Here is a 15,238-nt window from a genome sequence, read left to right on the forward strand (position 1 = left end):
TGCAACTGTGGCGCACAGTGGCTTAAAGGTCAGTTACACTTTCCTATACGCAGGTATAGTTGCCCTTAATATACAAATCACATTTTGTCTTTTCTAGGATGCTTTTTTAGTAGACAATAATACATGTGAACTTACGACATCGTATTAGGGCCACGTATAAATTTATATATTTTTAAGAGGGCGGGGGCAATATTCCGCAAAAAAAAATCGTACATTTGCGTAGCTATAGTCTAATCATGTGAGGATTTGTTGGCGGTTAATGGGACACTGTTTATAAAATGAAAAGGCAGGATGGAGACAAATTCATTCAGAAATTTAAATTTTACTCGTCATTTACCGCAGCTAGAGCGACAACACTTCCGGATCCCCTATCAGCTGACTAACACTAACCAATCAGATGCTAGCATACTATAGGTAAATGCAAGTGAATGACGGAGAGCAGCAGATTTGACACATCAACTTAGATACTTGTAAAAAAAAAAATATTTTTTATTTTTTAATGTATGAACGTGTAAATAATAATTCTGGAAACATAAATATACAAGTAAATATACATTTTAACAAATTAACTTAAATGCTTGATCGTCCGTGTGTGGACCTTCCCAAAGCGAGGCGTCTTTGTCGCTGCCCAGTGGCCGTACACAACGCTTCAAAGAGCCAATGCTTAACATGATATGGTTAATCTCTGCTAAAGCAATTACTATCTCCTTATTTGGAAACCCGACCAAAAAGTATTGGCACAAACAGTCGAATAGTTCACTACGTGTAGTTCTCGTAAGTTTCAGAGTTTTTTTTCTCGGAATATTGCCCGGCCCTCTAAAAAGAAAAAGTATTTATACGTGGTTCTAATACGCCATTTATGAACTACCCCCCCCCCCCCCTCATTTTTTAAAAGTCTATCCAAAAGGACAAAAAGCAGAGATGAGGTCTGTGTTATGAGATCAAAAGAAAGATAGAACAAATGTATTGAATAGACCAACATTATTTATATTTCAACTTCAAAGAAAATCCAGCGCTAGTTTTAATTACATTTCTGCTGCAACTTTTGGCAGGAATTTCTGTTTTACATCAGCTAAAATAGTTTGGACTTCACATCCTTTCTACCTTGATTGGACTGGCGATCAGAGTACCTATTGTCAAAATGTACTAAAATATGTTTTATATTATGTTTCTGATGTGTGTGTAAGAAAAAATAGCTCTTTACTTTACAAAATAGAATTGCACAAAAGATTATGCTAAGGTTATTTTTGCAGGCCAAGAGCTGAACTACAGAACAGTTGTGATTAAAAGATGGCGCGCTCTTTTTGAAGAAAAAAAAAAGAAAAGAAAAAGATGGCGCGCGTTTGAGGGTGAGCGTAATTCAAACATGACTGGCCTTTTTAAAGCCCCATAAACTAAACATACTTTAACGACTGTTTTGACAAAGCAAGCTCCACTGTTATATTTAACGATGCATTCACCCATCTAAACATAAACAGGTGACTTAATGAGCAGTTTTGCACATATATAAACGTAAGAATGTTTTTTCCCCCTACCACATCGGACACCTACAGATGAGGCACAGAACAGCACTTTAATAACCACCTCCCTTACAGTGGCCCTAAATAGTACTGCAAAAACTCACCAGACTCAATTCTTTGTGGAAGTGAATCCTTCAAAAGGGCAAACTGATAAGATAAACGATATGGAGCTCATTTTTATGTCAATGTACTTACACCAAATATTTGGTCTGGCCCAGCGAAGGTCAACTATAGATCAAGTAAATTCACTGTAAATACAATTTCTATGGGGTTTTGAAAAACATTTACGTTGAGACAACATTGGCAACATGATCCACATTCTCACAGACCTTTAAAAATGAGTGAAAACAGTTTTATATGCACGTCAATAGTTAGTAGACGTTGTACATTAAAAATGTATATGTCAGTAAAGCATTCCCTTTTGAAGTAATCCCCCTGGAGTCTAATGCACTTTCCCAGACCTTCCGAATAGCCTACCAAAAAAGCAAATGATGCTTCCTTAGAAATAAATTCCAGTCTAGAACAAAGGCTCAAAACTTAAGATACTCAAAGAAGTTAGTCTTTGTCAAGAGTAAAGTGAACATTTGCAGTGGGAAGGTGCTTTCGTGAATATCTCACTCTTCTGGGACAACTTTCCTAGATGTTGGTGTGTGTTGGTGGGAATTTTGTCCATTCAAACACAGATACCCGTTCATCAATTTGCATTTCTTGCCTTTAGGACTGCAGTAATATGTTTTGTGTTTGATTTGAAAAAATGGGCTCAGGCCACTTCGATTGGCTGGCAACCAGTTCAGGGTGTACCCCGCCAACTGCCCAAAGCCAGCTGGGATAGGCTCCAGCACCCCCGCGACCCTTGTGAGGACAAGCAGTTAAGAAAATGGATGGATGGATGGGCTCAGGCCACTAAAAAGCCAAACATATCATATTAATAAATACAAGACATTTTGAGCCCTCTATTTCATGAGTATATTTTTCCCCCCGTTACATGATCTGACACATGCATTGCACGGATAATCCATTAGAGGGAAGTATAACCCAGCTGATGGCTTTTCAGCGACCTTGTAAGATCCCTCAGATTGAGAAAGAATAGACCCCAATACTTATTAATAGCGGGAAATGTTCTTTCTGATTTTTGGAAATACTAATATGTTTGATATGACTGTTTATCATTATATCTTCGACAGTTATAAATGTGCAAATTTAAATCATTGTGACCGGATGTATCAAATATGACACAAATCAAAAGTCATATAAGAAAGTTTGTTTAAAAGGACCAATAAATACTATATATTTACAAAGAATCCACATTTTCTCTAATATATTTAATGGTTCAGGCTTTCTAGGGTGAATAACTGCCCTCCTTTCAGTCCTTACAAAGTAGTAGTTAGCCATTTCATACAACAGGATTACTATAAATAAATAAATGAATAAATAAATAAATACTTCCTCGAACCTTTGTAACCTTTGTTGACCCAAGGAACAACCCAATAATTTATTGGTGAATATCAGTGTAAAAGTAGAGTAACAGTACATGAAAAGTTAAATAAAAAAAAATAAAAAAAAGTTGATTTGAGTTGAATTGAATGTACTCTTGTACACTACTGTCAATAAAGTTTTCCCTCACGGTTTACGCTCCAATCTCTTCTTGCTTTTATACATTCTAGGCACAAGTCTTAATGCTTGGCTGACCCTCCGTCAAATGCCACAACCCCCACACACAACACCACGTTCAGCTCCTTGTTGACACGCACAGTCAGGGAGTGCCGGAGTGCATGTTGAGTGGAGTCGGGTTTTTATCACTGATGGGTTCTGCATGAAGGATCACCGATTCACAAAGAGACAAAAAGCAGTTTAAAAGTCGAAGCTTTTATGCACACGCATTTGCAGTATCTTTCCACACAGTTCAATTTTGGGATGACTCAAGTTTCTGTGCAAGTTGCAGTACTAAAGTGGTGGAACAGGATGCAACGTGTTATCCTGAAGGTGCTAAAGGAAGATATTGTTGGCGTTAAGCTGAGTTCCAAAGGCAAGCACTTGGAACTGATTTTGAAAGTGTATATGGCATACTGAGTTGAGTTCCTTTCCAAAATTCTGATATGCTCACGGGGTCAACAGCGGAGAGAGTCAACAGCGACGAAACGTCTCAGAGCTTTCCGACCTACCAACACAATTTCCGTTTTCTCTTCATTAAGTTGAACAAAATTCTTTGCCATCAAGTGGGACATTGCACTGGATGAGATCCTCCATCTGTCTTAAGTATTCAGCAGAAGTGTGTTATCAGCATAAGAATGATATATGTTATGCAGTTGCATTATGGAACCAAGTGGGTGCAAGTATAAATTAAACAGGAGAGGCCCAAGAATGGATCCCTGGGGAACACCAACCGCAAAGATTATATGATCTGACCAAGATAAATTGAAAAGGATTTACGGTGTGTAAAATGGCACGGTCAACCGTGTCAAAAGCAGCACAAAGATTGGCACCAGCTATTTGGAACTTCTTCTACATCTCTCCAATATGACTGAAATGACTCCCTGCAAATTACTCTGCATTAGTCTTTTCTTGGAAAAATAAAACATCTAAGCCAATCTATTCGTTGCATAAGCATTCACCGGGTCAACAAAAGCATGTAGCAAACTGTATTATGGACATTAATAATAAAACAAATTGAACAGTTAATTTCACAATGTCAAATGTGTAACATATATCCTAAATTCTCTACTCTTAGTTCATGCCATCATGCCATCCGGTGCCAATTACTAAAATAATTAGATATACAGCTCCAGTGTGTTTATATGTCACACTAGCAGACTATGACGCACAGATGGTTTAAAATAAGAAATATATCCCCATAATGAGAACTTAAACCACATATGATTTACAGTCTGTGTCCAGTCCAATCCCCCTTTTTCAAATCCCCCGCTGATGCTGGTTTTCATTTGGATTTCCACTCTCTTGTGAACACACATATGCACACACACCTACACACGCACACGCTCGGCCACAAACTTTACTGCTCTTATTAATGCACCTGAGAAACCCAGGTCACGGGGTTTATGGTCGGAAGTCAAGTGGGACAGAGCGCTGAGAAGGGCAATGGACCAGAGAAGTGGAGTAAAAAAGTGAGTGCAAAAAGAAAAAGAAAAAAGAAAGGTAGGTAAGAAAACTGCACTTTAAACACAATCATCCAAAAATCCTACTTTATTCTAGGGCTCAAAATTAGGACATGATCTTGTCACTCAGCTCCTGTCGTACTACAATGACACACGCACACACAACCAGCCTCCCTCGACACTTTGACAGCGATGATGGATGTCTTTAAGAATGGTGCTAATCAGAAAATAAACATTTGGGACCATGATCTACAGGTCAACAGGTTATAGACCATGGCCAATGCGTGAGTGTGTTTGGACATTATTTTGACCGCAAACTGATCAAGGGTCCAAGGGATCGGTAACCTCCAGGGCAGACTGTTGACCTCGACATGTTGTAAGAACCGCCCGACCATCATCACGTTGTCCTCCTTGAGTGGACACACACGAGCACACTTTTTTGTTTGTTTTCCATCCTATGATTATTGTTCGAATGTCTCCTCTTGCTTTAGTGGACGGTAAACAGGACAGGCCTGGCAGGAAAGACGAGAACAACGGACAGGAAATGTCCGAGAAGCACATTAGCACACGCACACACACAGTATTTAAACTGTATCACTAATAAGATGCATTTATGTTATTTTTTAAAATATAAACAAACAATAAATCCCATTCATATTTTTTCTATCATATTTCTTCAATAGGTTAGCTGGTTGGTCCTCACAAAAACTGCTTTAAAAGTCTTACATTTTGGAAAACTGAGGACAAAAACCGCAGTGTTCTCTTCTTATATGATTTCATTTCACCTTTATTGACACTTTTTTGATGTGATACGCTATGCTGAGTCTTTCAAGTTTCTCATGGGATAAAATAGCCTTTGTCAGTGTATGGGGCAAGATTGATGATCCAAGTGCAAGACGGCAGACGTGCTCTAAAAGGGGTTGCTTAATAAGACAAAAACAAAAAGGCAATCCAGGTACCAGTTAAAACAAAAGCAACCAATCACATGGACATAACTAGAATTAACTGAAGACCAGGAACCATGACAGTGACAATACACCCTCAAAAACAGCAGACTATATATACTCACACTGATTGACACAAGACACACCTGGGTGAGACACAAGTGGCTGAGTGCACTGATTGGTCAACACACGGGGAAGGGAAGACACACAGGTGGAGATGGTTACACATGATGAGACAAGGAACACATAACAAAACATTAGGTGGGTTTCCATCCACCTATATTTATTAGATTTTTTTAAAAAAAATGCGAAAAACCAACTGGGTGGAAACGACAGAATTTTTTCGAATTTCTGTCCCAAAATTTGCAAAAAAGTTTTTACGCTTGGAAGCGCATCGAAAAAGGGAAAATGCGCAATTTGGCGATGGAAATAACTTTGCCGAATAAGCGACTACAAAACCGGATATACGTCGCACATTTTGACCGATACTACGTCACACGCACGTTTGTAATCACAATAAATGGCGGGTGGGAAAGTAAGATATGTTTGGGCAGACGAAGAAACACAATTACTTTTATAATTAATTGAAGAAAAAAAAAAACATGAATGCAATTTTAGATGGCTTTATTAACTTCGGCTCTCAATGTAACAACACACTTCATTTACATGCGGGAGGGAAGCCAACAAGACAAACTACTTCCTTCCGTTCATTCCGTCAAAACCAACATTCCCACCTGGAACTCCCCATTGTCCCAAAGTTCCGTCACTACAACGTCATCTCGCGGCGCATATTCGCAAAAGAAGAGCGGATGGAAACGGGCATAAGTCGCATGTCCGTTTTGCGCATTTTCACAAAATTCACATAAACATTTCTAAACATTTGGATGGAAACCTGATTACTGATCACACAGACAAAAACAACAAGAACAGCCAAAATCAAACAAAACCCAACCAGACAGTACCGAAACATAACAGCCTTATGGTGTGGACACATAGTGCCGCCATTTTGTAAAAGGTAGAAATGTAATTGATTACTTGTATTATTTATTATTTACTTAAAGTTATTACAATTTGAGTACTTTTAATTTACTTTTTATGATGCCTATGTTAGTGTGTGTTAATGGGCAAACAAAATATTAAGAAAAATTCCATGTAGTGTATTATGCATGTAAATTTTTTTCACATCACAAACCGAGATTTAAAGAAAAACACTTTCACGAAGGTCATGCATTTGTTTGGGCCACAGCCTGCTGCTTTGGATCACGTTGCCTTCAATAAAACACCTACAAAGTTTTTTTATTTTTTATAAATTCACCATTGTACATTCCCCACATAAAATTGAGATTAATAAGGAATTACATACATGCATAAATCAGGCCGAGCATATGGACGGTAACCTGACCATCTGAACACTGAGTTGACATTATGCGGGGTCCACCTCAGATAAATAGATAATATCCTCATGTAGGCGAGTGAAACATAAAGACTCCCTTATTATGTGATCCAACACACACAAACACATCCACACAAGCTCCAAGTGGGCCCCTTGTGGGAGTCTGGGCCCCAAGCCTCAATTAAGAGTGATTACACGCTGACCTTCGCGGTGAACTCCCACACTCGGGACTCTCGCCTGTCCTGATTAAAGTGCGACCTCGCCACTGACCACTGGACGCTAAACACTACCAGACCAGGTCGGAACTCGGCTGACACATTGGGGGGCACCACATGGGGACCTGTATCATTTCAGAAATGCTTATTGAGTGGGCAAGCTGCATAAGGAAGTCATTTTAAAGACCTTTGTTCTGCCTCAATGGGATCTACTATTCATACAGCGGAAAGAGCTTTGTACAATAATGACACTTTGACCTGTTAAATATCCCTATAAAACTTTCTCTAGAGTAAAATTATAGCTTTAAATATACTTAGTGGTCATGTTTCACATAATTAAATTATGTTTCATTTAGCTTGTGTAACATTATTACCTCTGCCAATATATTTGTCAGATAATTTGCTCAAATAATCCATTGTAATATCGGCCAAATGCAGCTGTTTTTTTTATTTTACATAAGAAAATTAACAGAAATGTATATTTAGTAAAATGCACCTAACTCCATATATGGTCAACAAAAAGGCAAACTGAAAGTGTATTGTCTTCCCTTTGCAAGCTTTTCCTGACGTTGGTCAAAATATCAACGGTTCTGACGTATACAGTAGGACCGCAATTTGCAGTAGCAACATTCATGAGAACAACCTATGAAGTTCGACAACCTTTTGCAATCACAGCGTAAAGTACTGCAAGTAGCCGTGGCCCAGCATTGCATTTAACAGTATTCACATTTCATCTGAATTAACTGTTTGCAACTGGACCAAAACTCTCTTCAGCAAAGAATCTCATCCGGCTGTTTTGACTTTGTCTGCATGTCTGTTTATTATCTTGGAAACATTGCCCTGAGTCGTATTTGCAAATCAATCTGTTGAGTGGGGCAGTTAGGATTGAAGATATAGGAGCACAACAATCATCTGTTTCATATAACGCCAATGAATAGAACAGAAAATAAAGTACAGGGGAACCTCAATTTAATGGACTGATTGGGGAAAGAGGTCGTCTGTTAGAGCCAATTGACATTCTCTACTTGAGTATAAGTACAATTACTTGTAAAGTAAAAGTACTCACTCAAATAATGTCTCAAGTAAAAGTAAAAAAGTACAGGCTCTGAAATATACTTGACGAGTAGAAGTAAAAAGTATTTTCACCGGATGTTTCCTACTATGTCAATTTGAAAGATAGGTATTAGCTAATGGTGCAAAAATGGGTATATATATCGGCCAGTTGATTCTGACTTGCCCTGCGGCGAGTCCACAGTGTTGAGTTGTTCTAATCTAGCCAATGGCACGTCATGTGATAGCGTGTTGTAGAGCCAATCACAAGCTGGGATGTAGGGGCCCGTGTGTAATGCTTCAGATGATTGGCGGAACCAGGAGACACTGAGGTCAAGTATTTTAATTGCCTTTTTGCATTTCAAAACAAAAGTAACGACCTTGTTTTGAAAAAGTACGGATACTCATGTTACAATGTAATGGATAAAAGTAAAACGTAGTCTAAAAAATAAATAAGGTAGAAAACACTGAAAAAGCTACTCAAGTACAGTAACAAAGTAGGCTAGTTGTACTTTGTTACTTCCCATATCTGGTCTCCATTATGATTGGATGCCACAGAAAGAACCCCCCCCCCCACCCCCAACTTGTGTTCTGTACCAAAAATAGCATGTTTGAGTGTGCACTAATATTGCCTGAGTAAATAATTTAAAAAAAAATAGGTACGACTCGCTAGATATGACACACTCCTTTGAGCTGCATGCACACGCCGATGCTAAGCTAATATCAATGCTTTCTATTAGCTTTGATGGGACACCATGCTTGTGTCCAAATTAGGGTGGCCAGACGTCCGGATTTAGGCCGGACAGTCCTACTTTTCAGTGACGTGTCCGGAGTCCTGCGCAACCCGAAGCTGGACGCTGGTTTATCCGCCTTTTAAAGAAAATGGTTGATTTGATTTTGCGACGTGAGCAGTCAGGGCAACGCAGTCAGAACGTTACGCGGGGACGGAGTAGTTTAAAGCAAGAGGCGAGTAGCAGGTGCGTCACCATTTGAAGAAATGTTTTCCTTGTTATTTGTTTTTCAAAATAAGTTTATGATTATAAACCTTCAATATTTTTTTTTTAATCAACAAACAAATGTCGCATCTGCGGGTACATAACTACATATATTTACCTTCAACACTGTCGCACAGTTCTAAAAACCTCGGGAGATCGATTCATCCATTCCGTTACAAAGCCGTCACATTTTTCAACATCTTCATTGTCTACAAACATATTTCTTAACTATATGTCACTGTCGACCCGTTACACTGATTCGAATTCCTCCCGCGCCGTCCTCAATCGCATCATTTATTTCATAACTCCCGCGAATCTGCGTGAACCATAAATGCTTGAATACAATTCCAGGACATGCTGCGAGGCCCACGTCACCCTCTCGTGCATATTCTGATGAATTTAATCGGCTAAGAGACCAAGAATTGGTCAAAACAAAACCAAATGACTTATCCGTTCTCGCGGGTTTAAAGGGAGAAGAGTGCTGGAGCGCTCCCATCTTTAACGGCGCTCCCGGCCTTAATGGGTTAAAAACATGGTACTGTAGGCAAAATAAATTGTCAAAAAGAAGTTTGACTTTTTATTGATATTTTTGACCATTTAGTGCACAAACATAATATATGAACCATGCAAAACTTTATTGTTGATGAAAAATACACCGCGAGTCTGATATGCCGTGTTCTCTCATTTTCTGCTGGCGTTAGGTTCCAAAAAATACTTGCAATCAATGAAATTCACAAAGTAGTTATAGCTGTGTTTTACATTTATTATAATATTATATTTGAAGGCTCTAAAACCCCTCACCACACAGTTTATACACGTTTCTCATCAAAGCATTTACATTTTCTCACATTTCTCTCTTGTTTAAACATTCTCAATGTTCAAACCTTCATAAATTTGATAAAATAGGCACATTAACTGTAAAAAAAAATAAAAGCATGCAAAATTGCACTAAAAAAAAGAACAGTGAAACAGTTAGGCTGTGAAAAGTGAACTGCGTTATAGCGAGAGAACACTTATACATTTTTTGAAATATATCCTCCTTTTTGACCTTATGGAAGTGGCCACCCTAGTCCAAATTTAAAAGGATGGGTCCTCCGAAGGCTGCGTTACATCAATCAACAACACGCACACACTTACACAGGAATGGAGTGTCGGTCAATGCGCTACCGACAAGCAGCATTGACAATCCATTTATATGTAAGTCCGTGCGTGCTGGCAAGTCGCGGCGGGAGTGACATCATGCAGCCGACAAATTTGGCTTTCGGAGGACCCAGCCTTGTGAATTTGGACACAAGCAATGTATGTCCATGCATTGCCTTGATGGAAGATCGCCTCTGCCAACATGGCCGCCACAATGACATGTTTTAGCCTGCTAATCTACTGTCTGTAAGTCTGTTGATCCATGACGAGCGCATGCAGCGCAACCTGGAAACACATGAACAGTCTCGGTCTGTTTGGGCAATTAAATTACGGACAATTCTGAAGCTAACTGACTTGAACAGCTAGCGTGAAGGCTATTTTCTGTCTGTTGAATCCAGGGTCTATTACTTCCTTGTGTGTGACTTTTTTGTTTGTTGGCCAGTCATCAAACATATGTTTAGGAAAGAACTTCTTCTTGAAATTGTGAATAGTCAACCGCAAGAGGAAGTCCAGTTCCTTTCACTTCTTCCTCAACCACCATGACCTTGTTAGCTGAGGCTACACAGACCACACCAATACGGAGTTTCAATGCTGGACTTGATGGTCTGTTGGGGCCTGCCATGAAGAATTAGTTCACACAATTTAAGCGCTAAGAACTTTCTCGGAAGCTATGCTTTTAGTTGTATTTTTTCGTTCTATAACTTTGTCTTCTATTAGAGACACTTTGCACTGTCAATGTCACCTCCAGTTTGCCAAGAAAGATGAAACATTTATGAAGTCTCAAGATAAGTAAAGAATCACACCAGCTGTCTCCTCGGCCCTTAAGAGTGCTCTCTGTACCCTCTCTACTCTTCTTTCCGCAACGGGATTCAATGTATGCCATTCCCAGTCTGCACTCAAGCACCTCACTCTGATTGGTCAAAGTGACACAATGACAAGTTGCTGGGAAGGGGTCTTGTGTTTGATTTCCACAGATGATTGAAAGAGTCTTATCCTTCCTTGGAGGATTTTGTGAGTCTCAGACAGAAGAATTCAATCAGACAATTGAGCGCAACTCTACGACAGAGGGGAATTCAAAGAATGATTGTTCCTGTCAAAGTCTATTACATTGTATGATTTTAGCAGGGTAAGACATTTTAATGTCTACGCAGGGATTTCAAGACTAGCCTAAGGATCACGCTTGAATTATACAAGCTGGACATCAAAAGAGCCCAACCAAAGAAAATGGACTTCATTTACTCTAAATATGTTTTTCCCGTCATCATCATCATCATTTAAGTCAAAGCCAGTACCTTAGCTGCTGTACCCTTTCCCGCATCCAATTGGGCAGATGCAAATCTGGTTGTGACACTAATGGTAACACAGTACACACAATGAGTGACACTATCATTGTCATTATTATTATTAAAAGTGCTCAATCACAGTATAATTTGACTGTGAAGAAAAATGGGACTTAGTCACAGTACAAACCAGACTGAGAGGGAGAGGCCGAGAGACTTTAATGATCCAGAGGGAAATTAAATAAATGTTAAAATAGGCCAGAGTGCAGCTTTTTGTCAATCCCTATAAAGTGGAGGTGTCCAGGGAAATAAAAGGACATATGGTCTGGCTTGTCTGGGCTGGCTTTGGTACAGCGCCACTCTCATTCAGCATTCACAGCACACACACATTTCTGAGGAAATTGTAATTCTTCTTTCCATCAACAACTTCCTCTGATGAATGATCGGAGCAATCTAGCGGGAGGAGTGCTGTTTGCGCAATCTCATTAAGTCCTTCTATAGGTTTCCTGTGGCCTCTGATTGCATTCCCATATCACGTTTATGTTCTTTAGTTTGTGCTGCGAAGTACTGTCCAATCAGGAGTCACGACAACTTAAGACCACTTAATCTGAGACAATACGAGGCTTGATGTCTGTCACCGGCGGAGCTATTTGATTGTCCCGAGAAATATGAATCAATTCCTAAAATATTATGACTTCTTTGTCCTTCTCATAACATTCTGCCTGCTTTCCTGAAGCATTACAACATTTTTACTTGTTTTCAAATTTTCTTGCAATTGTATTCTTGTTTTATATTCAAAGTGGTCTTCATTGTTCTTGTAACAATCAAAACCACAGGAAATCGAACGCTTCCGTTTGTTCCACAACAACAACAAAAAAAGTGAGTAAGAAGTCAATAGTAGCATGTTTATTTAATCAGTCAGTCTGTGTTTACTTGAAACTTAAAAACAATAGCAGTGGAAATAGACCAGATTTCCCACGAGGATCTCATCCACAGCAATAACTTCTTTAATACTCTTATTACACAAGATTGTGAGACACAATGGGATCAAAACAGAGTTGGAGTATATTTGTGGTTTCCGAAAAGACTATGTCGTGCCATTCACTTGGAAATGTCACCAAGCTTAGGAATAACATGTTCCTCATTGAGAACAGAACATGCTGAGAAGTGCAAGTAGGAGGTCTTTCAAAATGAGTCGTCCACAAAGCTATGAGACACATGAGTCTTCTCCAGCATCCATCATTGCCACTAATACTTTGACACTCCACTCATCTTCCACCTTCCCAAGCGGCACGAAGCGAAGTGGAGCCTGGTTCCAGCTTCAAAACAAGTATTTCCAAGACTCATGATTGTGGTAACACTGACACTTTGAATAGCTTCCCCCTCACCCTGCCACGACCCCTGCGTTCACTTGGGCTTGAGTGTGAATAGATGCATAAGAGTGGGGGGTGTTACGGACGCAGGCCTACCCCGCAACTTAATTAAACTACGTCCCCCCCGGGAGAGAGAAATGTGGGAGCGTTGTCATTGTTTGCATTGTTAAAATTTGAAATCTGAAAAATGGATTTCAATTTGAATGCATTACAGGCACAATAAATAGTCTTGGGGTTAGCACGTTTGGAGGTTTTGTGTGTTTTGTCTTTTGCATGGGTTTTCGTTGGCTTCCTCTAGCACCCAAAAAGTGTGCATGTTAGGCCCATTAAAGACTCTAAAATGCCCATAATTGTTTTGTCTCTATTTTCCCTGCGGTTGTCAGGCAACCAATCCAGGGTGTGCAACACCTCTCACACTACGTCAACTGGGATAGGCTCCAACTCGGTTACCGTACTGAGGACAAGAGCAATAGAAAACCCAATCAATTCCATCCTATACACCCCAAGTAGTGGGCGTCCAGCGAGAAATTTGGGGAGTTACTGTCTGTGCCCTGGTCATATTGATCTACCAAATTTGAAGCCATATGTCATGAGCATATTTAATTCATTACTATGTGAAGTTGAAGGGTACGGTCACAGAACAAAAGTTATAAAAATAGTAGGACAATACAGTGAAGAATTCAGTCCTTCATTATGTGCATATAGAATGCAATGCTGTAATGCTTTAAATTGGGAATTAAAATTGGGAATTAAAAACTCTCCGGTCAATATATCAGGGCTGTCAATTATTTGAGTTCGCTGGCAACATTCACCCCAATTTGGTTTCAGGGCTGAACCATGTGTGGCTTAATAAACTATAAATAGCCACAATTACAAATCTTACCATTGCTAAGATGTAAATCATTACAAACACAGGTGGAATATGTTCACATTTATTCATTACGCAAGTCATGAGAGCAATCCGATTGCAATTTCCATAAGATTATTAATCCGTTTTCAAAGTGTATCCGAAACAACTCATTAAGATCTAGAAATAACTCAAAAATTCTATGAATTTCCACATCCTGACAACCTCATCACACCATACAAACCGAAGTGGTGGCTATTCAGAAAGTGTGTGCAGTTGTCCGCTGATCTTGTAAAAATACTTACAGGTTGTGGCAGTGCATGAAAATAACATAAAAGGCTTACACCGAGCCAATCTCTTTTGAACTGAAGCTGTTGACTGACATTTTGCAATAAAATATCCTTTAAATAGAAAGTATTAATTTCATAGAACTGTAGCGCAAAGGTGTTATATTCTTTTATGAATTAGACTTACTTATGCGTCTTTTTGGTCTTTACAAGTTCATTAATATCTGCGGTCAAATCATGAGCAGCAGTGAATGTCTGAAACTAGTCAGTTACTCTGACGTAAGTGTGTTTTGTCCACTTCAGTGGACAAAATTAGTTACTTTTAGAGTCGTTTTTTTCTAGAGTTACTTTTATTGATAAATGGCACTTAATGTGTTCTCTATTTAAAAGGCCCGTACTCAGGCGGGACAATTCCCAGTGGGTCGTCCTCACATTCGTTTTGAAATCAGCTCATAAATAAAGAGCATCCATGTCATCTTATGTTGACTGTCTCATTGTCAATCAACTACAACTCCAATTACCCTTACAGGCCCGTTATATAATTTGTAGTACTGACTGCCATTGTGACTAAGGGTGTCAAAGAGTTACAATAATTGAATATGAAAAGTAGCAAAACTTCACAAATAGAAATAAAAAAACGTGTCTGTACAAAAATAACACATCAAAGAGGCAAAACACAATCATAAGTGTTACTCGCACTAGCAACAAAGCATGATGGGGTTCATTTTAAGTTGGTCCGTTTTTTGACTTAAGCAATATGTTATAGCTTTTGGACAATTATTGTCATACTTAATATTGTCTAACGATTGCATTTTTGTTGAGCAAAAGCATACACACACCTCCTGACTGGAAAGTTCTGAAAATGTATAATACCAGTGCTCTCATGATAACAAATGGAAAATGCCCACACTTTGCGGGATGAGGCAGACAGATAAAAGGGATGCAATCCAGAAGAAGAGCAGATGCCTGTCGGATGGTCTCCAGTGCACTGTCAATTCTAATGATGTTGTTGCTCTTGGCTTAATACAAAATTGCACCCATTCTCGGCTTGATCTTTGATGCCAAAAGAACTGGGGAAACG

The sequence above is a fragment of the Leptonotus elevatus genome, chromosome 2 (assembly GCF_054856555.1).
Source record: "Leptonotus elevatus isolate MCC_2025b chromosome 2, RoL_Lele_1.0, whole genome shotgun sequence".
Classification (NCBI taxonomy): Eukaryota; Metazoa; Chordata; class Actinopteri; order Syngnathiformes; family Syngnathidae; genus Leptonotus; species Leptonotus elevatus.